This window comes from Sceloporus undulatus, chromosome 1 (genome assembly GCF_019175285.1).
Source record: "Sceloporus undulatus isolate JIND9_A2432 ecotype Alabama chromosome 1, SceUnd_v1.1, whole genome shotgun sequence".
NCBI lineage: Eukaryota > Metazoa > Chordata > Lepidosauria > Squamata > Phrynosomatidae > Sceloporus > Sceloporus undulatus.
Window position 1 is genome coordinate 372,227,115 of NC_056522.1, and position 23,704 is coordinate 372,250,818.

General features: G+C 42.3%; 1 protein-coding gene across 3 annotated transcripts in view; it reads right to left on the bottom strand.

Moving 5' to 3' along the window:
* PPM1A (protein phosphatase, Mg2+/Mn2+ dependent 1A) overlaps positions 1 to 13,221 on the bottom strand; it is a 45,605-nt gene extending 32,384 nt beyond the window's left edge. For 2 of the 3 annotated variants that reach the window (XM_042453292.1, XM_042453299.1), the window contains exon 1: positions 12,977 to 13,219. The gene's annotated coding sequence lies outside the window, so the exon portion shown is untranslated. Of the gene's footprint in view, positions 1 to 12,976 lie in introns of all 3 variants that reach the window. The other variant, XM_042453308.1, reaches the window with a different exon arrangement.
* Positions 13,222 to 23,704: the final 10,483 nt, after the last annotated feature.

The following is a 23,704-nucleotide window of genomic DNA, read 5'->3' on the forward strand; positions in this document are numbered from 1 at the left end:
GAAACAATGACTGGCATCCTGTTGTTTACTACCAACAAGAATAGACCTCTTCAATCTAATGGTGAGTCAATATGTAGGTAAATCCCACAGCTTCTTGTGAGTGACTAAGAATGCATCATTTATCTACACTTGAATCCATGAATGAAAACATTTCTACAGGAGGTTGGAAAAACAGAATTTGAGATAACTGAAAAACATGCAACTTATTTTCATATCAAACTCAAGCTTGCTTTACTGCATTAGCAACATAAAATGCTGCATTCATAATGTAATATAATGTAAGTTGTACTGTACTATTATGTATATTTATGAAATGTAAAAATGTGAAAGCCTTAATGATAATTGTCTAAATCAATTGTCCAAATGTGTTTGGTTTGTTTAGAGTTACAAGCTTGGTAGATGAAAGGAATGCTGTGGATATATTTATTTATTTATCTCGAGTATTTATACCCCGCTCTTCAGCAACAAAGGCTCTCAGAGCAGCTCGCTTTTTTAAATTAGACAGTTCCCTGCCTTCAGGCTTACAATCTAAAAAATATCGTGTATCTTGATTTCAGTAAGACCTTTGACAAGGCCTCCCATGATATTCTTGCAAAAAAGCTAGTAAAATGTAGACAGCACAATGCTACTGTTGGGTGGATTTGTAATTGCTTAGCAATGGCTCCTCCTCATACTGCCGAGCAGTGACTTCAGCAGGGTGCCACAGGGTTCTGTCCTGGGCCCAGTGCTATTAAACATCTTCATCAAAGACTTTGATGTTGGAATTGAGGGAATGCTTATTAAATCTGCAGATGATATTAAATTAGGAGGGGTAGCAAATATCCCAGAGGACAAGGTTAGAATTCAAAATTACCTGCTGGACCCAAACTAACAAAATAAATTTCAACAGGGAAAATATAAGGAATTACATTTAGGCAGTAAAAATAAAATACACAAATATATGATGGTTGACATCTACCTTGACAACAGTGCATTTGAAGGGGATCTGGGAGTCTTAGGACACCATAACCTGAACAGGAGTCAAGAGTCAGATACATCAGCTAGAAAAGCCAAAGCGATTCTAGGCTGCACCAATAGGAGTACAGTGTCCAGACTGAGGCAAGCAACAGAACCACTATATTCTGCATTGGTCAAACCTCACCTGAAATACTGTGTTCATTTCTGGGCATGACAATTCAAGAAGGATACTGACAAGCTGGATAGTGTCCAGAGGAGAGTGACCAAAATGGTGAAAAGTCTGGAAATAATGGACTATAAGGAGCAATTTAGGGAGATGAATATGTTTAGCCTGGAGAAAAGAAGGTCAAGAGTTGACATGATAGTCATGTTTATGTATGTCATACTGAAGATGGAGCAAGCTTGCTTTCTGCTACTCCAGATACTAGGAAAACAGCAATGAATTCAAACTAAAGGAAAAGAGATTCCGCCTAAACATGAAAAACATCCTGATGGTAAGAGCTGTTCAACAATGGAATACACTGTCTCAGAGTGTGGTGGAGTCTCCTTTTCTAGAGGTTTTTAAACACAGGCTAGATGACCATGTGTTGGGAGTGCATTGCTTTGACTTCCTGCATGGCAAGAGGTTGGGTGGATGGCCCCCTTATGGTCTCTTCCAACTCTATGATTCTATTATTAGTTTTATTATTATGCGAAGAAGAATGCAGAGTGGTCATCCCCCCCCATTCCTCTTCACCCAAGGAGCCCTCTGAAAAGTCTTGGAGACACATGGTGGGTCCTCGGCAACAGCGTGAGGATCCAATTCATTATGTCTACATTCAGCAAATTCATTGTAACAAAGCAGCTGAGAAGAAAGTTTATGGAAACAAATCTGGTTGACAGTATAATACCTTACCTAATATGACAACTGATATGGAAAACCTCATGGAACACATCAATTTTATTGTTGTTACTTTTATTATGACTATTATACACTGCTAATCTGTTTCATTAAATACAAAAGCTGCAGGAACAAGTGCTTAGAATACAATTAGAATACAGTTAACTAGTCACACCTGTTACCATTGAAGGTAAGCTTACCTATGCAGCTCTAAAGTGTAGTATACAGTATGGTCACTGTATGAAATACATCAACCTCTTCTTCATTACTTCTTAAAGCGTTTTAAAAATGTCGCCTGTTTGGTTGCTTGCTGTTGCTGTTTTTGTGTGCCTTCAAGTCATTTCCAACTTACTGCAACCCAATATTAGATACTCAAAAATCCCATATGCCTCCTTACAAATCTAAAAATACTTTCTCTTTCAGTTTGTGGCTATGATATATCTAAAATTGAATTTTGATTATTCAGATATCTGGTAAAAGTCAATTAAAATGCTATATTTAATGATTGAAGGTATTGGGTGTCATCTGTTTCTACATTATTTACGAAGGCTTCATTCAAAACACTGTCTGTTAGCTGGATTGCAGTAATTACTGAAACAAAGAGCACCCCAAAGTTTTGTCAAACTGGGACATACAATGTTATGCTATACACTTAAAGAGTGCATTTTAAACAACTGAAGGAATAATTCTAGATATATAAAGTGATTTTTCAGGACTGACACAAAAGTCAATTTCTCATATTTACTGGTATATCCTCCCTTTTCTCCCAGCCCCATTTCCCTGTTAGAAAACAGTAATAGAATAGTATATGAATTAATAAATAGCGCTCACTAAACATCAGTATAAATAAAACAGCTGACAAACATATCTATTATAAAGAGAACACAGTGTCCCGAATTCCATGAGGGCAATTTACAAATACTGGAGCACATTCTGTGCGTATACACTATCCTCAGAACCCAGAATGCTAAAACTAAAATCATGAATCAGCGACTTCCATAACTTCTGAAGTGGCAAAATCTAACTTCCAGTTAAATTTGATGAACAGCTGACTCAAATGTTATGTGCTACTCCCCCATAAGTTAATAATAAAGTAGTCAGTAACCCACACACATGCTTCAGGTCTGGGTGCAGAAAACTTTCTGCTCTCCCTTATTCAGTTAACTTAGAGTACTTCCATAATCAACATAATATATGTATAGATTACTTATAATCTCTACAATCAACATGACATATGGATAATTACTTGTACTTTATATAATACCAAAATGAATAATATAAATCTTAACACAGTTCTATCTTTGCATCATTGTCTTGATTTCTGATCCAGGCAGCCATTAAGTACTGCATCAGTTGACCATGTCTGACTGACATACATAAGAAATATGAATTCTGTCCACTTTTCTGCAAATTAGATGTTCCACTTTAAATGCAGTGTAAAAAACTAATCTAATTTTAAACCCATTTTATTTGTTTAAAAACACTCATGCAACATTACAACGCCCTAGAATCTAACAATAAACCAATTAAACTGGATTAGAACCAATTCACACTTCAATCCTAAACTCATTCAGTGGAATACATGTTTGAAAACAGAGGCTCACAGCTCTAGCACTTTTGAAAACAACAGTAATAACAAAGCAATCTGCACAAATAAAAGCACAGCCTGGAATGCAACACTTATTGACAACAAGTAAGTTTACTTAAAATTACCAGAGTATGGAGATTGGTTGGCAAAGTTGTGTCAGTCATCTTTATCAAACGCAGCCTGTCAACATTCAGAATTCTAAAGTGGCACACAGCTAAGCAGAGATCATAGGGATAATTCCTCACTGCAGCTTGAGAGAAGGCAGAGGGCTTACAATCACACCAGAAGGGGAGGACCAATTGGTGGACCTCTGGCTGTGTTACTTAATCAGCAATCACTGTTCTACATCCAAATTAACACACACAACATTGCATTTGCAATAAGAGAAATTGGGAAAAATAAATCACCAGGAACAGATGATATTCCAATTGAATTTACACAGACAGGAAAAGAAGAGGTGCTAGGGACCGAAGCAAAACTATGGACGGTATTTAAAGAGTTGGAGATGCCAACATATCTGTTAATACTGTTGAGAAATGTGTACTTAGGACAAGAAGCTACTGTTAGTACAGAATATAGAGAAACAGAATGGCTTCCAACTGGAAAAAGGGTCCGGCAAGGCTGCATCCTATCACCTTATTTGTTCAACGTGTATGATGGTCGAGGATCAACAGAGGGATATCAGGGTTTTAATTGCTGTTTTTATGCTTGATGTTGTGTTTTTAATATGCTATACTGTTTAATATTGTCTTAAGGGGGGGAGGGATAAAGTGTTTTTAATTGTTATATTTTATATTTTACTGTTGTCAACCGCCCGGATTGGTTTGCCATAGGGCGGTATATAAATAAATATTATTATTATTATTATTATTATTATTATTATTATTATTATTATTATATGCAGGGACTATCATAAGAAGAGCAGGTTTAGACTCACATGGAGGAATGAAGACTGGAGGAAGGAACATCAGCTATCTAAGATAGTTCCTTCCAACCACCATCTTGAGGGGGAGAGAGGCAGGCCAGCAACAACAGGCCTCGCCTGGAAGAAGAAAAGAGCCCTCCTTCCGACCACCATCTTCAGGGGGAGAGAGGCAGGCCAGCAACAACAGGCCTCGCCTGGAAGAAGAAAAGCGCCCTCCTTCCGACCACCATCTTCAGGGGGAGAGAGGCAGGCCAGCAACAACAGGCCTTGCCTGAAAGAAGAAAAGAGCCCTGCTTCCGACCACCATCTTCAGGGGGAGAGAGGATTTTTGTTTAATTGTATGAGATCGCTCATGTCACTGTTGATGTATTGTATTGCTTTGTGACATGTAGCTTGTATGTTGTGAACCGCTTTGATCTGGAGGAAAAGCGGTATACAAATAAAAATTATTATTATTATTATTATTATTATGTAAATGACACCATACTACTAGCAGAAAACATCTTAGATGTGGAACAAGTACTAAAGAAGGTTAAAAAAAGAAAGTGCAAAGGTAGGTTTAATGCTGAACATAAGGAAAATAATAATAATGACCACAGAGGAACTACATAAATTCAACCTAGACAATGACGAAATCAAAACAGTTAAAGAATTCCCTTGGATCAAACACTGACCAGAATGGAGACTGCAGTCAAGAAATCAGAAGAAGACTAGGAGTGGGAAGGGCAGCTCTGAAAGAACTAGACGAGACTCTAAAGTAATTCACCTGAGCATTAAAGTTAGAATTGTTCAATCTATTTTATTCCCCATCACCATGTACATATGCAAGAGCTGGACAATGAAGAAAGCAGGCAAGAGGAAAATTAACTCTTCTGAAATATGGTGCTGGAGAAGAGTGCTAAGGATGCCAGAGACAGAAAAAATGACAAACAAGTGGGTTCTTGAGGAGAAAAAGTCAGAAATTTCTCTGGAAGCCAAGACGACCAAATTAAGGCTACCGTACTTTGGTCACAGCAGGAGAAAGCAAAACTGATTAGAAAAGACAACACAGCAGGCTTGCTGTATGCAAACTTGAGCTCACAGGGATGGCAAGCCCAGGGGAAAAACAGTGCCTGTGCAGCAGCACACACAGGAGCACAGCGCCACTGAAATCAACAAAACTTGAGGTCTCACAGTTTTTCCCATATGCTGGGGAGGGGGTCTGGAATGGATCCCCCGCATGTACAAAGGGCTCATGGTAATGCTAGGGAAGGTGGAGGGCAGTTGAAAGGGAAGTAAACTACACATCGAGTGGATAGACTGAATCAGAGAACATCTTGTAAGTTCATAGGAATGTACCTACAAGACTTAAGCAAGGCAGTGGAGGACAGGGGGGCTTGGAAATGTCTCATCCACAGGCTCACCATGAGTTGGGGATAACTCAAGGGCAGTTACCAACAACAACAACCAAAATTAAGTATTTAAAGCTCTATCCATTTTAATAAGAGAAGCAATATAAGCATGTTTCTCCCTGTGGAACCATCTGGAATGGAAGTGTTTTCATACAGTTGAATCCTCTGAATGTTTTTGGTGTCAGTACACCATGTTAACTGTATGTCTGATTCTAAACCCAGACAGGTTAGAAAGAAACTATACAAAACAGAGCACCATTTGCCCAGACCATTCCATCCAAAATCTATTGCTGTACTCCAAATTTAGACTGTTCAATATTAATTTTTAATTAAACTTTGGTTAAATGTCTCAGTACTTGGCAGCTGAAATTTAGCTTACAGACATACTACCTGGGATCAGTATGGATAATTTTAAGAGAACTTCCTTGAGTTTTTAAAAAAGAAATAACAAACTATGAACTAAAGCATCATGTTTAATAATAACTACTGTTCAGACTACAAGAAACCTAAACATTAGGAAGAACTGATGGTAAGAGCTGTTCGACAGTGGAATATAATGGAGTATAATGGAGGCTCCTTCTTTGGTGGTTTTTAAACAGAGACCAGATGGCCACTTGTTGGGAGTCCTTCCTGCATGGCAGGAGGGGGTTGGAGTGGATGGCCCTTGGGGTCTCTAACAACTCTATGATTCTACTACACTTTAGAGATGGACTTTACACAAATGACCATCTATTTCACTTCAGTCAAGTATTCTATGAAGTCAAGACTATGTTTGTATAGATGGAAACTAAACTGAGGAATCCTTGCACTTCAGGCTTGCAGAACTGTGGGGTGCACATTTCATGTAAAAGCAGGTAATGGTTTGGTCATTGTACTAGGACACTAGAAAACCAGGGTTCCATCACCCATGGAAGCCCACTGAGTGACCTTGGAAAAGTCACATTCTGTCAGCCTCAGAGGATGGCAATTACAACCCCCCTCTGAAGAAACTTGCCAAGAAAACTCTATGATAGGTTTGCCTTAGGGTCCCTGTAAGTTGGAAATGACTTGAAGGCGCACAACAATAACAATCTCCCCATATGTTTTTTCTAAAGCATTATTATTTATATCCACTCCCAAAGAGTTCATGTTGCAGTGCCACAGGTAACTGTGGCCCTCAAGCTGTTTTTGGAATGCAATTTCCATAATCTCTTATGACAGAATGCAAATGACAGAATTAGCCAGAAAAGGCTGATGGAAGGGTTTTGAGGGTATTGCTTTCACTTGTACAAATCAGGGATCATAGTTTCAGTCAGCCTTTCTGTAACTTGTGTTTCATTTCAGGCAGCCTTTCTGTAACTTGTGGTATGAAGGTGGCTTGTTTTGCAATTAGCCAGAGTTCCCATTAGACCAAAATAAGCGAAGAACAATTACAGTAGCTGAATTTAAGGAAAGCAAATGCTTCTGAACTTCTTTTCCAAGCAGTGTGGAAAGAGGTGGGAGCAAGAAGATGCTAGGCTCATTCCATGGTTTAGCGTTACATCAGTGTGGCCAGTAACTTGTCTCTGGTCACCAAATAAGTTTTGGAAGGAAGATCCGACAGTGGATCTCCCCAATCCTGGTATGGCATCTAATCCAGAACACTACACATGTTAATACAGATGTTTATGTTTAAAGCTGATATTTCTAAGGGCCCGAACAGACAGGCCAAAATAAAGCTGCTTCAAGTCACTTTGGAGGTATTCTGTTTAAATGACACACAGATCTTAAGAGGTCAGAAGCTGCACCAAAGCTGCACTCCAGTCCTTAGGATGAGGAAGGCCAACTGTATAAGTTATATGTTCTGTAACATATAAGACTTTGCCTCATAAAGCTCACTTTACACATAATCTGTTTGATCACATTGGCTTTAGGCAACATCCTTCCTCCTGCCTTGTCCTCTAAAGACCACTGTTAAAACTGAACTTGTCCCCTCATCTCCACACTAACAAAGTTCTGTATTCCTATGGACATTCTCACAGACTGCTATATAGTTCTTACACTGGATTTTCCCCTCTACTACATGCATCTGAGGAAGCAAGCTCCAGTGTATAAAAGCTCATGCTACCAGCTTCTTTCTTTAAGTTAGTCTAAAAAGTGCTAATAGATACTTTTGCATATTGGTTTTCCAGACTCACATTGCTATCTCTTTGAATTCTACTTCACATACAATGGTCTCTCCGCATTTGCTGGTGTTAGAGGTGAAGGATCCCCATGAAGGTGGAAAAACCACAAATAAAAAAACTAAGGAAACACCTCTCTAGGAATTTCCAGGTCCTCCAGTGCACTTCTATGGTCAACATCTGCCAGAAGTTGATCACAGAATCCTGCTGGAAGACCTACAAACGCCCAGAGAAGTGTTGCAATAGTAAACTTCCAGCAGATTTTTGCTGGAGGACTTAGAGATTCCTAGAGAGAACATATTAAGCAAAACCACAAATAATCAAATCTGCAAAAGTCAAAGCCACAAATGTAGAGAGCCGACTATATATTTTTGTAGTATTCCAGTATGAATAATGACAGAGCAGTTAAGAGCAGACTGCAATTGCTACTGACTTGGGCCAAGCCCTCTACTCTAAGCAAATAGCTAACTGGACCTGCTGTTGGCTTGTAAATCGCTACAGGTCTTTGTTTTGTTGCAACAGACTAACAAGACCACCTAGACATTTTAAACGCAACATAGTTATAAGCAGGTGAATGGATTCTAAAATGTTAGTTCATCTGAAATGATGACTGATAGGATAAATGAGGACAAAGTTCTAACAACCATTGAAAACTATAGCTAAAATTGGTCACTGTGGTGAGAAAACTGAGTCCAGAGTACCTCTCGGGCCTTCAATGAAGGCACTAGCTCTTTAACTCAGTTCAACTACAAAATGGAAACATCCTCCTGCTTTATAGAGGCCCAAAACACACTGCAGAAATAATCCGGTTTGAGACTGCTTTAACTGCCCTGGCTCAATGCTAGGGAATCCTGGGAAATGTAGTTTTGTGAGACATTTAGCTTTCTCTGTCAAAGAGCTCTGGTGCCACAATAAACTACAATTCCCAGGATTACCTAGCACTGAACCAGGGCAGTTAAAGCAGTCTCAAATTGGATTATTTCTGCAGTGTGTTTTGGACCAGACCCCAGTGAATATCAAGTAATATCAATAAAGAATGTGAAATGCTCTTCATGAAAGTATTTCTCATTTAGCACCCCAATCCTCAAATTATACTAGGGAAAAATCAACAGGATCTGACTGCCAGATAATTTCTTAATATGGTGAGAGAAGCACAAGAGTTTTAAAATGGAAGACGCAAAGTCTGCTTCATGGGATCCTACATTAAAGGCAGTAAGTCTGGTTCCAGAGTGTGGAAAGCAGTCTGATGAGAGTCAGCTCTAAAACTATTTTGCCATGTTTAGAATTAGTCTTGAGCTGTCATCCATATGTATAAATATTCCACCCATCTGGCTCTTGAAAGAAAACAGAGTCCCAGAAGAAGATTACCTGGCTACACTAAATCCACATATTCACCATTTTTTTTCCAGATCGGGCTTCCAACTTCCCTATTTACAGCTTTATTAAGAGCGGGGAAAGACAACTGACTGGTTCTCTTGATTCCTTCTTCCTTCAGGGCTCTGGGCAACCAAGGTTAGAGTACTCTTTACCTTTACCAAAGCGGACAATGAAGTAACCTGACTGCAAACTGAATAAAAAATTGCTGGGCCATATTCAGATTGCTACTTCTATAGCAAAAATAACTTTGCAGAAGAAAAATTTAGAACTGATCTGCTGATAAGTCACAAACATAGGAAGGAAATGTCACTCTCCTGAAGACTAGAATATGATACATGCTGTTCACCATGTGCCAAGATACCTTCTTTGACAACAAAGTCATTAAAAAAAATTACAGATCAGTTCCTCAATACAGATGCAATTCTATCATTTAAACTCAGAAGCAGTCCCTCATCCGCAAGACAATAATTACATCCAAATAACACTGCAGCTTGCTGCTGTCATAGGCCCAAAACTGCTTTCAAAACTCATCCTGTTATCCCACATTATAGAAACCCATTTGAAACTATCAGCACTAGAGGCATGCATACTCTGTAAACACAATGTAGAAATACAAAAGGGTGGGGTTTTATTATCTCATGAGATAACATGGGTCCTTTTTGGGGACAAAGACAGCACAAAATGAAATTAATAATGATGGTGATGATGATGATAATGATGATGAGCATACTGAGCTGAAGCTCAGCATTAAGGCAATCACAGCTTTTATTTCATACATATTTGTAAAAACAAATTTCAACCAGTTAAGGCCCTTCGACATTGTGTGCATAGTGTCTAATGAAATCGGGAAATAAGAAGGCTCCTTATAATTTCCAGAGGCCAGAGGTCCAGCATTATATATAACATTTTACCTCTCTCCACAACTACCACAAGCAACAAACACAAAATAAAACAAATATGTTAAATCTGCTTGAGTTACATAATTGACAGTCTGCAGAATTATTCTTTTCTCAGTGAAGAATCTGGAATTCTTTTTAGCATGCAACAGATAAAAACCCTTAACAAAAATATGCACCATAAACAACCACACAATCCCTGTATTATACAAGTGCACTTTGCAAGCTGTGGGAAAAAATACACCTAATTAACTTTTCTATTTCCAAGGGCAGTGGTGCAGCCCTCAGAAATAGCTGTCTCACACCCCACTTCAGCTATGCAAAATGCCACAAGAGGCAGCACATTTACATAACCTTTTTTTGTTTTGATTCATTTCCCTTTCCCACACCTTTTTTCTCTCTCTCAGTCGCAGCAGCCGCTGCTGTGCGTAGGAAGGCAATCAGTAAGGCAGACTGCTTTATAAATATTGCACATTTGAAAGTATATACCTAGCAAAATGGATTGTGCAGCAGGGTGGGGTGCTTTATAAATAGCTGCTTTTATTAATGGTTCTCCATGAATGATAGGAGAATGCTCCGCAGCAGGAATAGAATGTGTGCTCATAACCATAATTAATAAATCCTGGCAGGCAAGGAGCCCCCGCGCCCACCACCGCCATCCCTCCGGGGAAAGAAAGAGACATCATCCTACATCACCACCAGATTGAGTTGACACAAACAATGAGCGCCAAGAAATCAAGTCTCAAACACGGAGGTGCAAGCCCATTTAGTAACTCCTTCCATATACAGAAGACGCTCAAAGCATCTGTATCCTACGCTTCACTGGAAAGTTCTGCTGAAGGCAAAAGGATTTTTCCTGCAAGCAAAGGTTTTAGTAGCACACCTATGAGATTTGCAAACCACCACTTAGTATGAGACTGTGTGTGTTTTTAAACCATGTTCTCACACTTTTGAGGGAGAAAAAGGCACCTTGCCTTTGGCTTAGCAGCACTAAAACTGTCCATGTAAGGCCTTCTAAAGCATTCACCCCTCTCCCCTCCCTCTCATCCCTAAGGAGAAAGAGGGGAAGGGATAAGAAACCCACCACCAGGAACTGGCTCCCATTGTGGGAGAAAGGCGGGATATCAATCTTTGAAATAAGCACATGAAAGAAAGAAATAAACTGGAGACCTATTCTTCCACTGCTCCCCTGGGAACCCACTTCCTCTCCTTGAGGTTTCCGCCTTGTGTAAGCTCCTTGGGGCAGAGGCCTTTGGGCTGGTTAGTGTGTCCAGAGCCCTGATGACATAGACCAAACTTTCATCCTCCAGGTGTTTGGGAATTCATCTCCCAGAAGCCCCAGCCAACTTGCTATGAATTATGGGAGCTAGAGTCCAAAACACTTGGAAAGCCAAAGTTTGGGGATCATTGATAAAGGGGATTGGAATTCAATTCCCAGAAGCCCCAGCCACCTTGCCAGGAACTCTGGGAGCTGTAGTCCAAAACACCTGGAGGACCAAAGTTTGGGAATCACTGAATAGACTGATTATATATATATATCTCCTGCTGAGGTTAGACACAGCTACTGTGACAGTGTATGGACGTACCCCAGTGGTCCTTAAAGGGGAGGGGAGACTCAGAGTTGCTTGGGGGGAGGGGAACTGAGACTTGGAGGCCCATCATCCCCTTCCTCCTCCCCCCAAACCTTTCTGTCCTGGAAGGAAAGAGAAATGCAAGGAGGGTGCTTGGAACCTGAGGAGGCAAAAGAAGGAGGCTTTCCTTACCAAATGTTAAAATATGAATATACATATCTTTGTTCGCAAAGCAAAGCCAGAGAGAGAATGAAAACACGCACAACGAACAATCAAAATGTTTTTATGCCAAGCAAAGCGGGGGGAGAGGGGGGGAGTTCAAAGGTGTCTTGGTTTGAGCATTGGACTATGACTCTGGAGACCAGGGTCCAAAACACACTGCGGAAATAACCCAGTTTGAGACCGTCTTAACTGCCCTAGCTAAGTGCTAGGGAACCCTGGGAATTGTAGTTTATTCTGGCACCAGAGCTCTCTCTGACAGAGAAGGCTAAGTGTGCCACAAAACTAGTTCCCAGGATTCCCTAGCATTGAGCCAGGGCAGCTAAAGCGGTCTCAAACTGGAGTATTTCTGCAGTGTGTTTTGGATCCAAGGTTTAAAACAAGGGTGACCTTGGCCAAGCCACACTCTCTCAGCCTCAGGAGAAGGCCATGGCAAGCCTCCCTTTAAGAAATTGTGACCCCCCCCCCAAAACCCCCGCCTATCCTAGGCTGGCTTTAGGGTCGGCTTAAGTCAGAAGCACAGAGAGAGAGAGAGAGAGGAATTGCAAAGCAGTGACGCATCCCATTCCCACAACAACACACTCGGCTCCTTCTCCTCCTCAAAACGTCAGCTGTCGGCGAAGCGAGGAGGATCCTGGGAGGAAGATTAGCCCCCTCCCCTTCATTTAATATTGGGACCACTCGATTGTTTTTCTATGTACTGTAACACATTTCTGTGTCTTTAGCTGTACTGTTTGGGGTCCGGCTGCTTTAACTGCCCTGGTTCAGTGCTATGGAATTCTGGGAACTGTAGTTTGTCGTGGCATCAGAGAAAGCTAAGTGTCTGTCTCACAAACACTACAGTTCCCAGGATTCCCTAGCACTGCCGGTTTGGCAGCGCTTTAACGCTTTGTCTGGCTCGGCTGCTATGGAATTCTGGGAGTTGGAGTTTGTTGTGGGGCCCAGAATTCCATAGCCTTGAGCCAGAGTTAAAGCGCTGCCAAACCGGGTTATTTCTCCCGTGTGGATGAAGCCACAAAAGGCCCACTTACCCCGCTGTTAAAGAGGAGGAAGAGGAGGCTGCAGAACGAAGCCTAGGCCAGACCGGGCCTCGCCGGCCGAGCCTCAGTTCATTCGCTCGGAGAAGGCGACCAGGACGAGGGCGACGGCTGCTGCTGCTGCTTCTCCTTCTCGTCGCTGGCCCTCAGCGGGGACCGAGCGCTCATCTCTCCCGCCGACCGCCCCTCCGCCCCGGACCCTCCTCCTCCTCCCCTCGCCCTCCCCTTCAGCCTCCCGAGGCCACCCTCGGCAGCCCCTTTCCTTCGCTTCGCTCAATTCCCTCAGGCGAGGCGCAGGCCGAGAAGCCAGAAAAGCCAGGCCCGCGCATGCGCAGAAGAGCCCCGCCGCGAGATCTGGAGAACGCGCGCGCGCGGAGGGATGACGTCACGCCTGGGCGCGGGCCCGCCGCCTCTGCTACTGCTGCTATTACTGTACTACTGCTGCTGCACCTTCTCTTCGTATTCCAAGCGTACGCTCTTTTCCTCCTCCCCCTCTGAGTGACGTAAGTAGGTACGTGCGCGCGCGCGCTCCCGAGTGAGGAGCGCTGTGCGCTGTATGTATTCCAAGCGCGCGCTCTCCCTCTCGGGCATGTGCGCACCGGGTGTCGAACTTTGTGAGCGCATGCGCGCTGAGAGGGAGCAGAAGCGTCGTTCGGGTTGTATGCATTCCAAGCGCGCGCTCTCCCTTGGACGTGCGCGCGCAACAGCCCCAGGGTGTCGAACGTTGACGTGAGGGCACGCGCTCTGAGGAGGAGGAAGCCGATAGTAGTGTATCCCAAGCGCGCGCGCGCGTTCTCTCGAATGGAACGTTCACTTTGGCGCATGCGCGCTGAGGAGGAGCAGAGTGAAGCCGGCAGTAAGCGCTGTGCTGTATTCCAACAAACGCGCTCTCTCTCTCAAGTGGAAGGTTGACGTGAGCGCACGCGCACTGAAGCCTCTCTGCCTCATCTCCCCTACCCCACCCTCTCTCTCTCTCTCTCGTGGAAGGTTGACGGAAGCGCATGCGCGCTGCAGCCTATCTTCCTCCCCTCCCCCCTCTTTCACTCTTCCCCCTCCCATCCACAGCCAAGTTAGGCGTTTCTAATTCCCGACCAAACGCCGGCCGCACATAGGCACGCATGCGCGGTAGCGCGCGAGCTATCTCTCTCTCTCTCCTCCCTCCCCTCTCCTGGCTCGCGCTCTCTGGTAGCAGCTGCGGCAGCAACTGGCGCAGCAGCGCGAGACTGGAGCCCCGGATGTTGAGGGGGGAGGAGGAGGAGCGTGGGCGCGATTTGTGATAGAAAATGGAGGAGGCAGGCGCTGGTCTAAGGCCAGGCGGTCGTGACGTCACGTCGCCCCTTGGCGGGCCCTGCGCCTTCTAGTCCAGGGCAATAATGATAATAGTAATAAACAATAAAGTGAGAACAAATCCTGACAAGAAAAGCCCGCGATGCTTTCGCCTCAGGGCCGCCATGAGTCAGAAACGACCTGAAAGTCACACAAGAACAACAGCAAATAATAATAACATAACAGTGAATGCCCAGCTGCACCTGAAGAAGATGCAAGAGACACATTACATCACCCTCTTCCCTGGCTGGGCCTTGCTTTTTATTCCAGGGCTGAGGAGACACAATAACAACAACAACACTGAACAAATCCTGACAATAAAACCTTTATTTTTATTCCAGGACAATAATAATAATAATAAACAATAAACGGTGAACAATTCCTGACAAGAAAACCCCTCTCTTTTTATTCCAGGACAATAATAATAATACTTAGTAAACTGTGAACAAATTCTGACTAAGAAAAGCCCATGATCCTTTCGCCTCAGGGCTACCATAGGTCAGAAACAACTTGTAGATACACAACAATGACAACAACAATAATAATACCCTTAATGAATGATCCTGCACCTGAAGGGAAGACGATGCATAAGACGTGTTACATTGCTCTCTTCTGTGGCCGGGCCTCCGCTTTTTATTCCAGGGCTCAGAGGACAAAATAATATCATCATCATCATCATCATCATCATCATCATCATTCCAATCTTGCCAAGAAAACCCCAGGATAGGGTTGCCTTAGAGTTGCCATAAGTTAAAAATGACTTGAAGAGGCACATAACAACAACAGAAATAAATCATAATAACCTTAATGAATGACCCTGTGCCTCAGGGAAAGAAGGTGCATAAGACATGCTGCATCACCCTCAACCCTGGCAGGGCCTGTGCTTTTTATTCCAGGGCTCAGAGGAAATAATAATAATAATAATAATAATAATAATAATAATAATAATAATAAATTGTGAACAAATCCTGCCAAGAAAACCCTGTGATACTTGGTATCCTTTGGACACATGGCTCCAGTTTCTCAAAGTCCTTTTTTAATTGTGGCGCCCAGAACTGGACACAACATTCCAGGTGGGGTCTGACCAAAGCAGAATATAGTGGCACTATGACTTCCATTGATCTAGACACTATACTTCTATTGATGCGGCCTAAAATCGCATTGGCCTTTTTAGCTGCCCCATCGCACTGTTGACTCATGTTCAACTTGTGGTCTACTAGGACTCCTAGATCCCTTTCACACATATTCTCATTAAGCCAGGTGTCCCCCATCGTGTCCTCTATGCATTTCATTTTCCCACTCTAAGCGCAGTGCCTTATTCATTTTTCTCTGTTCGGTTGGCCATTTAAGATTAAGCAACAAAAATCTACTTTAAAAAAACCCACAATGCCATGTATAACCGTTCTTTTGTACAGTGGACTCTTGATACCAATTGGGATTGGGTTCCAAGATCACCCATGGATACCGAAAATCCATGGATGATCAAGTTGAATGTTTGTTGTTGTGTGCCTTCAAGTCACTCCTGATTTATGGGGACCCTAAAGTGACCCTATCATGGGGTTTTCTTGGCAAGATTTGTTCGGGGGGGGGGGTCTGCCATTGCCTTCCCTTGAGGATGAGAGCACCTGCCCAAGGTCACCCAGTGAGATTCATGGCCGAGTGGAAATCGAACCCTGACCTCCAGAGTCATCATCCAACGTTCAAATCATTAAGCCATGCTGGCACCTGCCCTACTCAGTAGGCTCAGGCTAAAGCAAACTGCTGCAGGCTCTCCTATCTTGTGTGTTATTCCTCATTAATAACATTTGCCATCTTGTCCAAGCTCTGGTGCTGTTTGGCCAAATGCATCCTGATCTTCATCTGTGAAATGTTAGAGGGTATGAACATAGAGAGACAGCCTGGCCGAGTGGTTTGAGAAAAACATGGGGCCTTAGAGTCACCATGTACTGTATTGAGAATGACTTGAAGACACATAACAACAATAACAACAACAATGAACATACCTAGAGATTCATCTTGATTCAAGAGGAGGGTATAAAAAGGTAGGAGGCTTTTATCCTCCAACACCATTACAGAATTTTACAGTGGTCCAGACAACTTCCATTTGTAATCATCCTGTGTAATAAGCAAGCAAGGGACAAGATAATGCTCTTATATTACAATTATACCGTGTTAGTGCCATCTTTGGCTGGACCTTATTGCATGACATTGTGTCTCTCCCAGTGCTGTGCTGCTCTTGGATTGCTGGAAAATCAAATCTTTTTCATCTGGAAATAATCTGCCAGCGAGCTTCTATCTCATTAAGGTGGCTTTAAGAGCGCTGGGTCTGGGTCTGGGCAAACCTTTCAGAGATTTATGTTTCCTAAAGATAGTCCCAAGTGGCTAAGATGCTCAATAAAACATTTTTAAAAGTCAGTTACAAAGTCTAGGTAACATACAACTGCAAGACAAAACAATCAATAAAAGTCTTGGCAAAAGAAAAAATAATAATCCCAGTTATCATAAAAACTGTATCAACCCAGATTTAAAACCAGTTGTTATAAACTAGGGAGGGAAAACAACCTAATGTCCCTGACCCTGCCATATTGTGTGCAGTGCATGAGAGAGATTAATAAACAGAACTAGAAAATATAAAATGAACCTTTTGCCTTCAGTTGCTAAAAATGAAACTGAGCTGCATCCAAGGTTGCAGTTCAGAACAGTTTCAGGAATTCTTTGGTGGGTGATAGTATTATCCTCTAAAGATGAGGCCATATAGTATTAGTGCTTTAAGTCACTAAAGCCACAAGTTCTCCCTTTTGCCCCAAATGCCTGAAGGACATGGTGCCTCAATACGAAACAGGGACAACTTAGGAAGGCTGTGATGTTTTGAGCTGAAATGCCTGGTCAATGGTTGTTCCATCTCCTCATCAGGGCTGTAGACTTGATATTACTGAAATGTGTACACAGGTCTGTGATTGTTTTTTTCTCCACGTACAGCAGATGATATTCTGCATGTCTGCATTTAATCACATAACTAAGATTGCAGGTGATGTATTATTTAATATAGTAGGTCTTGCTAGTCATAATATCCAGTTCTAGGCACCACAGTTCAAAAAGGATGTTGACAAGCTGGAGCGTGTCCAAAGGAGGGTGACCAAAATGGTGAAGGGTCTGGAAACCATGCCTTATGAGGAAAGACTTAGGGCACTGGGTATGTTTAGCCTGGAGAAGAGACAGTTAAGAGGTGATATGATAGCCCTGTTTAAGTATTTGCAGGAGTGTCACACTGAGGATGGAGAAGGCATGTTTTCTGCTGCTCCAGAGAACAGGATCCGGAACAATGGATGCAAGTTAAAGGAAAAGAGATTCCACCTCAACATTAGGAGGAACACTGGCAGTAAGAGCTGTTCAGCAATGGAACACACTCTCTCAGAGAGTGGTGGAGTTTGCTTTTGGGGGGGTTGAAACAGAGGCTGGATGGCCATCTGGTAGGGATACTCTGTGAGTTCCCGCATGGCAGGGGGTTGGATTTGATAGCCCTTGAGGTCTCTTCCAACTCTATGATTCTATGAAAATGCTCTACAAACAATATCATTGCATACCAAAAACTTGTAATGCTGAGGAACGACTAGTCAGGATCCTTCTACCCAACTTCCAGTTTTCAGTGCAGGTTAAATTTTTGTGTAGAGCAACCTTTGAACATCTGAGCAGTCTTAAGTAGGGCTGTGCTCAGAAAAAGCCTATGTTTACCACCTTAATATGGTCTCAATTCCATCAGGCTGCAGATAAGAGAGAAGGGAAGCAAGAGTTGGATTATTTAACTGGCTTGAGAATTTTCCTGATTCATCCTTGTCATAACTCATGTTCCAACTGAATACATTGTACAGCTTCAGATTTTTCTTTCACCTTGGAGCATATCAGCAGCTGAATGCCCTTTCAGCTTGAGTTATGTCATCAGACCCAGTGCTACTCATACTTCTTCTCTGCTCTTCTCATCCTCCAGCATTATCTGTTTCATTTTGGATTTTCTCATCACAGGGTTGCCAAAGTAAAGGATGTGGTTTACAATCGTGCTGTACTAGCTCTTTTATAGTTGGGGCTTGTATATACCTATGGTGAAATCTGGATGGGCCCTGAATTTTCCAAATTTGTAGCAAAGCTGGGCTTGTCTACATTACTACTATAGGCACTAAGGCAAACTGCAGCAAATTTGTCTTAAGTAGCCACATGTTCCCCTATTCCAAAGTTGTCTCATTGTAAAATGGTGGCCCACAAACCACTTTCCATGAATCATTTTCATATGTCTGTGGCTGCTTCACTTCATTTACTCAAGCATGCGAACATACACATTTTCCCTTTAGTTGTCATACTCCTGTTGGCTGGCCTGGTACAAGCAGGAACCTTGCTAACAGGATATTTTCTATACAGTCACTAAGTAGTTAATGGGTGATGCTCAAATTTGTTGTTAACCGCCTTCAGGTCAATCCTGACTCATGGTGACCCTGTGGATGAGACATCTCCAAGACTCTCTATCCTCCACTGCTCTGCTTAGATACTGTAAATTCATACCCGTGACGTCCTTAATAGATTCCATACATCTAGCACACAGTAATCCTCTCTTTCTTCATCCCTCCCCTTTCCTGGCATTATTGTTTCCTCCAATGAGTCATGGCTTCTATGATTCTATGATATGGCCAAAGTATGACAACCTCAGCTTTATAATCTTGGCTTCCAGGGAGATTTCAGGCCTGATCTTTAGGACCTATTTATTTGTCTTTTTGGCTCTCCACAGTATCCTTTGCACTCTTGTCCAGCACCGCATTTCAAAATAATTCATTTTTCTACTATCCTCCTTCTTCACTGTCCAGCTCTTGCATCCATACATGATAATATGAATACAATGGTTTGGATGATTCTAATGCAGATACAGATATAATAATAATAATAATAATAATAATAATAATAATAATAATAATAATAGGTTTTATTTATATACCGCCCAATCACTGAGAATCCGAGCGGTTTACAATAGAGGCGATAACAGACAGTTCCCTGCCCACAGGTTTACAATCTAAAAGACACGACACGAAAGGAGAAGGGAATGGTGAGGGGGGGAGGGAATCAGGTCCAGCATTCTTCGCTCCCTCTGAGGCCTGGACCAAGGCAGATGGACCGGAGGGAGGGCTCTTCTTCTTCAGGCTAGCCCCTGATGGTACTGGGCCAGCCTTCTCTCTCCCTCAGAGGCCAAAAGATGACAGGGAGGGAGGAGCCTCTGTCTTCAGGCTAGCCCCTGATGGAACTGGGCCAGCCTACTCTCTCCCTCAGAGGCCAAAAGATGACAGTTAGGGAGGGAGGAGCCTCCGTCTTCAGGCCAGCCCCTGATGGTACTGGGCCAGCCTTCTCTCTCCCTCAGAGGCCGAAAGATGACAGTTATATATATATATAAAAATATAAATATTCACCAAGGATATATACTGATATGACATTATGTGCACAAACACAACGCCCTTTTTAAAAAGTGGCAAATGAGCCACTCAAAATTCCTGAAGTCTTTTGACAGTTGTCACTTCCTGGTGAGAACGATCATGTATCCCTTACAGTCTGTCCCACCCAACCTACTACAGGTTTCTCCCTCTACCACCAATGTACACATCTGCTCAACCAATTCACACTAATTTGCCACCAATGCACACATCTGCTCAACCAAATTTTCCATGAAATTCTGGATAAAATCAAGATTATTTTTTCTTCAGATCAGAGCACTCAGGCACCTCAAAGCCCTGCACCCAACGCAAATTTGTCAGAATGTCATGTGGCCAGATCACTGCCAATTCAGACTGAGTGAAGGTTTTTTTTTTTAATACTGGGTTTAATATTGTAGACAAGCCCTAATTGTGGTGCCACTGCTGTTGTCTCAGTAGAATCTTTGTTGTTCACATGCATTTTGAATGCATCTAATTAAGTTGGGTAGGGGAATGCCAAAATAGGATAGTCGGTCTCAGGTTTTCCCCCGAGTTTTCCTAAAAGATTCGCACTGTCGGCTGTGTGAATAACCAATGTGAACAGACCAGGTATAAACCAGGATAAAACTCTACATGCCTTGAACGTGTTTTGAATATATTCACATCATCGACTCCATCTTTATGAGCAGTGCTGACACGTGTGAGCAACAGATCTCACAGAGATGCACAGAGATGTAGTTCCAATTTTAAAAAATAGTGTGAACAACAAAACTAGAATGCGTTCATGAGATTATTCAGGTGGTCGCACTTTAAAAAAGAATGTCTTAATAGGGCCTTAGAGATCCAGTTTCATACTCATGTGCCCTACTGCTGCTGCTGCCCAGTAGATGTTTGGAACATTTTTCTCTGGCTCCTCATGAAAACCTGTCTAACCTGGGAGACCTTATCAGCAGCAATGCCATCATCACCATAGCCTCTTACCTCAGTGGAGTACACAGTCCTACCACCTACGCAGGGGAAATGGCAAGATGGGTGTAAGATGGATGTGTCTAGGCAAGGACGTAAGATGGATGTGTCTAGGACGTTCTGCCAGCATCTGTGGCTGGCATGTTCAGAGAATGCTGGCATGAAAGTGAATGGGGGAGATACACACACACACACACACACACACACACTGTGTGACCCTGGATCGGGGGATTTCTCAGCAGACAATGGATCATTAATTAAATAGATATCCTGAAGCCTTGCCATTGAATAACAGACCAATACAGAAATTAACATGCAGATCACGTCCTCTCAACCAAGGGTCATACTGTATATATATGCCCCACTCACTTCCATGCCAGCAATCTCTGAAGATGCCAGCCACAGATGTTGGTAAAACATCAGGAATAAACTCTTCCAGAACATGGCCACATAGCCCAAAAATGCTATCTATCTATCTATCTAGCTATCTAGCTATCTAGCTATCTATCTCCCTGCCTTTTTTCTGAATGGACCCAAGGCAACTCACACAAGAGTTAAAACAAAATACATGAATTAGAAATCGATAAAAAATTTAAAATGCATTTAAAGATGGTACCATATTAAAACATCAACACTTTGAAATAATCTAAAATCCCATTTAAAACCATGACAAGTACAATTTAAAAACAACGCAGCACATGCACCTCATTGAAGACCTTTCCACATGGCCATTTAGTCACCAAACACTTATTCAAATAAAAAAGTATTTCGTTGCCAGCAAGGGACTGAGAGAAAACCCTCCTCTGAGGATCTTCCAATTTGAGAAGCTCCTATGGGGAGATACAGGCTTTTAGACAGCCTCGGTCCAAAACGCTGTCTAGTCTCACATGGCAGACAGTTCCATAAGAAGACTCTCTCCTGGTCTAACCTGCTTTGCAGAAATAATACAGTTTGATACCACTTTGACTGCCATGGCTCAATGCTGTGGATTCCTGGAATGTGTAGTTTGTTGTGGCACCAGAGCTGTCTGAGAGTGAAGGCTAAATAGCTCACAAAACTGTCACCACCAAGTAGCAGTGAGTCTGCTTGCCCAGTTCATTGAGCCAAAGAATTATACAGGAATAGAGAATACCACTAGTTGAATCCAATTGCACAGTTGAGGTGAATAGTTTCACAAAGATGACTGAGCAAAATTAAAAGGTACAGTATTCAAGGTATTTTATTCATTTTTGGTCACAAGCAAACATTTGCAAAGCATTCTACTGGTTAGCTACTAATCTTCAAACACCATCTGGTCTCCTCCCATGTTTTTCTGAGCATAGTGCAACTATATCTTCCACAACACATGTGACACTAACATATTTAGGGGTAAGGTTTTCACTTTTGTGATGTCAATAGGTCAACAAAGTTTATTTGAAACTGCAATTTCATTGGTTCATATTAGTTTTTGGTTGGTTTTAGCTGCTCCAGGGTTGCTCTAGTCTGCAACAATGGGAGGATCTTATCCCTCTCCTGCACCTGGCACGCTTTTTTCTCAAGATAGGGCATCCAAACTGCAAATCCCAGAATTCCATAGCATTGTGCCATGGCAGTTCAAGCCAAGTCAAACTGGATTATTTCTGCAGTGCAGATTAGACCCCCTGTGTCCTCACCAAATCTGCCCTTGAAGGTTGTGGGAAAGAAAAAGAACCCTCCCCTGAGGATCTTCAAATTTGAGAAGGCTCACGTGGGGCAATACAGGATTTCAGATAGCCTCGGCCCAAGCTGTATAAGACTTTATAAGTTATAATTTGCACTCTGAATTGTGACCAGAAACAAAGTGGTAGCCAGTGAAGTCATTTCAATGTGGGATTTATATGTTCTCTGGAAACAGTCCCAATCAGCACTCTGGCTACAGCATTTTGGATCAGCTGAAGCTTCTGAACAGTTTCCTAAGGAAGCCCCATATAGGATGCATCGCACTAATCCAAACATATGATTGAACTACAAATCATGAATCATATACTGTATATTCAAATACAAATCAGAACCGAGTTCATGCAGACCAGGAATTCTAATCTAAAATGCTCAGTGTAAGCAATAGAACAGCAAAGATCTGTGTGTATCCACACACAAAGTGTGTATAGCCCATTGATACCAATTTAACTACTACAGCTCCAGCCTATGGCATCCTGGGATTTCTAGTTTGGTCAGGGTCTAAGAATTCTCTGTCAGGGAACTCTTCTTCTGTACTGAGAGTCTGAACACTTGCAAGTTTACTGTAAATCACCTGAAGAACTACCAATAAATCTCAATTTACCATGTCCATCTGTGCCGTAAAATATAGTGCTATATTAAAGTGCTATGTAGAACCTCTATTTTAAGTCTAGTTTGAGTTAGGTGTGAGAAAGCAGCACCCTGTCAGTGCTAAAAGGGGCTTGATTGCAGAAAGAGCTTGAGATAAGTCATGTCAATAATTTTTTTTTCAAGATGCAGGTTCCTTAATAATATTTGACAGTAATCTTTTAAAACAGAGAAGCAAATTTGTCTACCATTCTACAGTTATATTAACTCTGAAACATTTGCATTTCTCCATTAATCTGAAGATGTGAATGTTCTGTTCTGGGTCTAATCCCTAGCCTTCCTAAGCCTTTGTTCAGTACCAAACACTGACACATGTTACTGCTATGAGAATCATAGAATCATAGAATAGAATCATAGAATTGGAAGAGACCACAAGGGCTATCCAGTCCAATCCTATTCTGTCACGCAGGAACTCACAATCAAACTCTCCCAATAGATGACCATCCAGCCATTTAAAAACCTTCAAAAGAAGGAGATTTCACCACTCTCTGAGAGAGTGTGTTCCACTGTTGAACAGCTCTTACTGTCAGGAAGTTCTTCCTAATATTGAAGTGGAATCTCTTTCTTATAGTTTGAATCCACTGCTCCGGGTCCTATTCTCTGGAGCAGCAGAAAATGAACTTGCTCCATCTTCAGTATGACA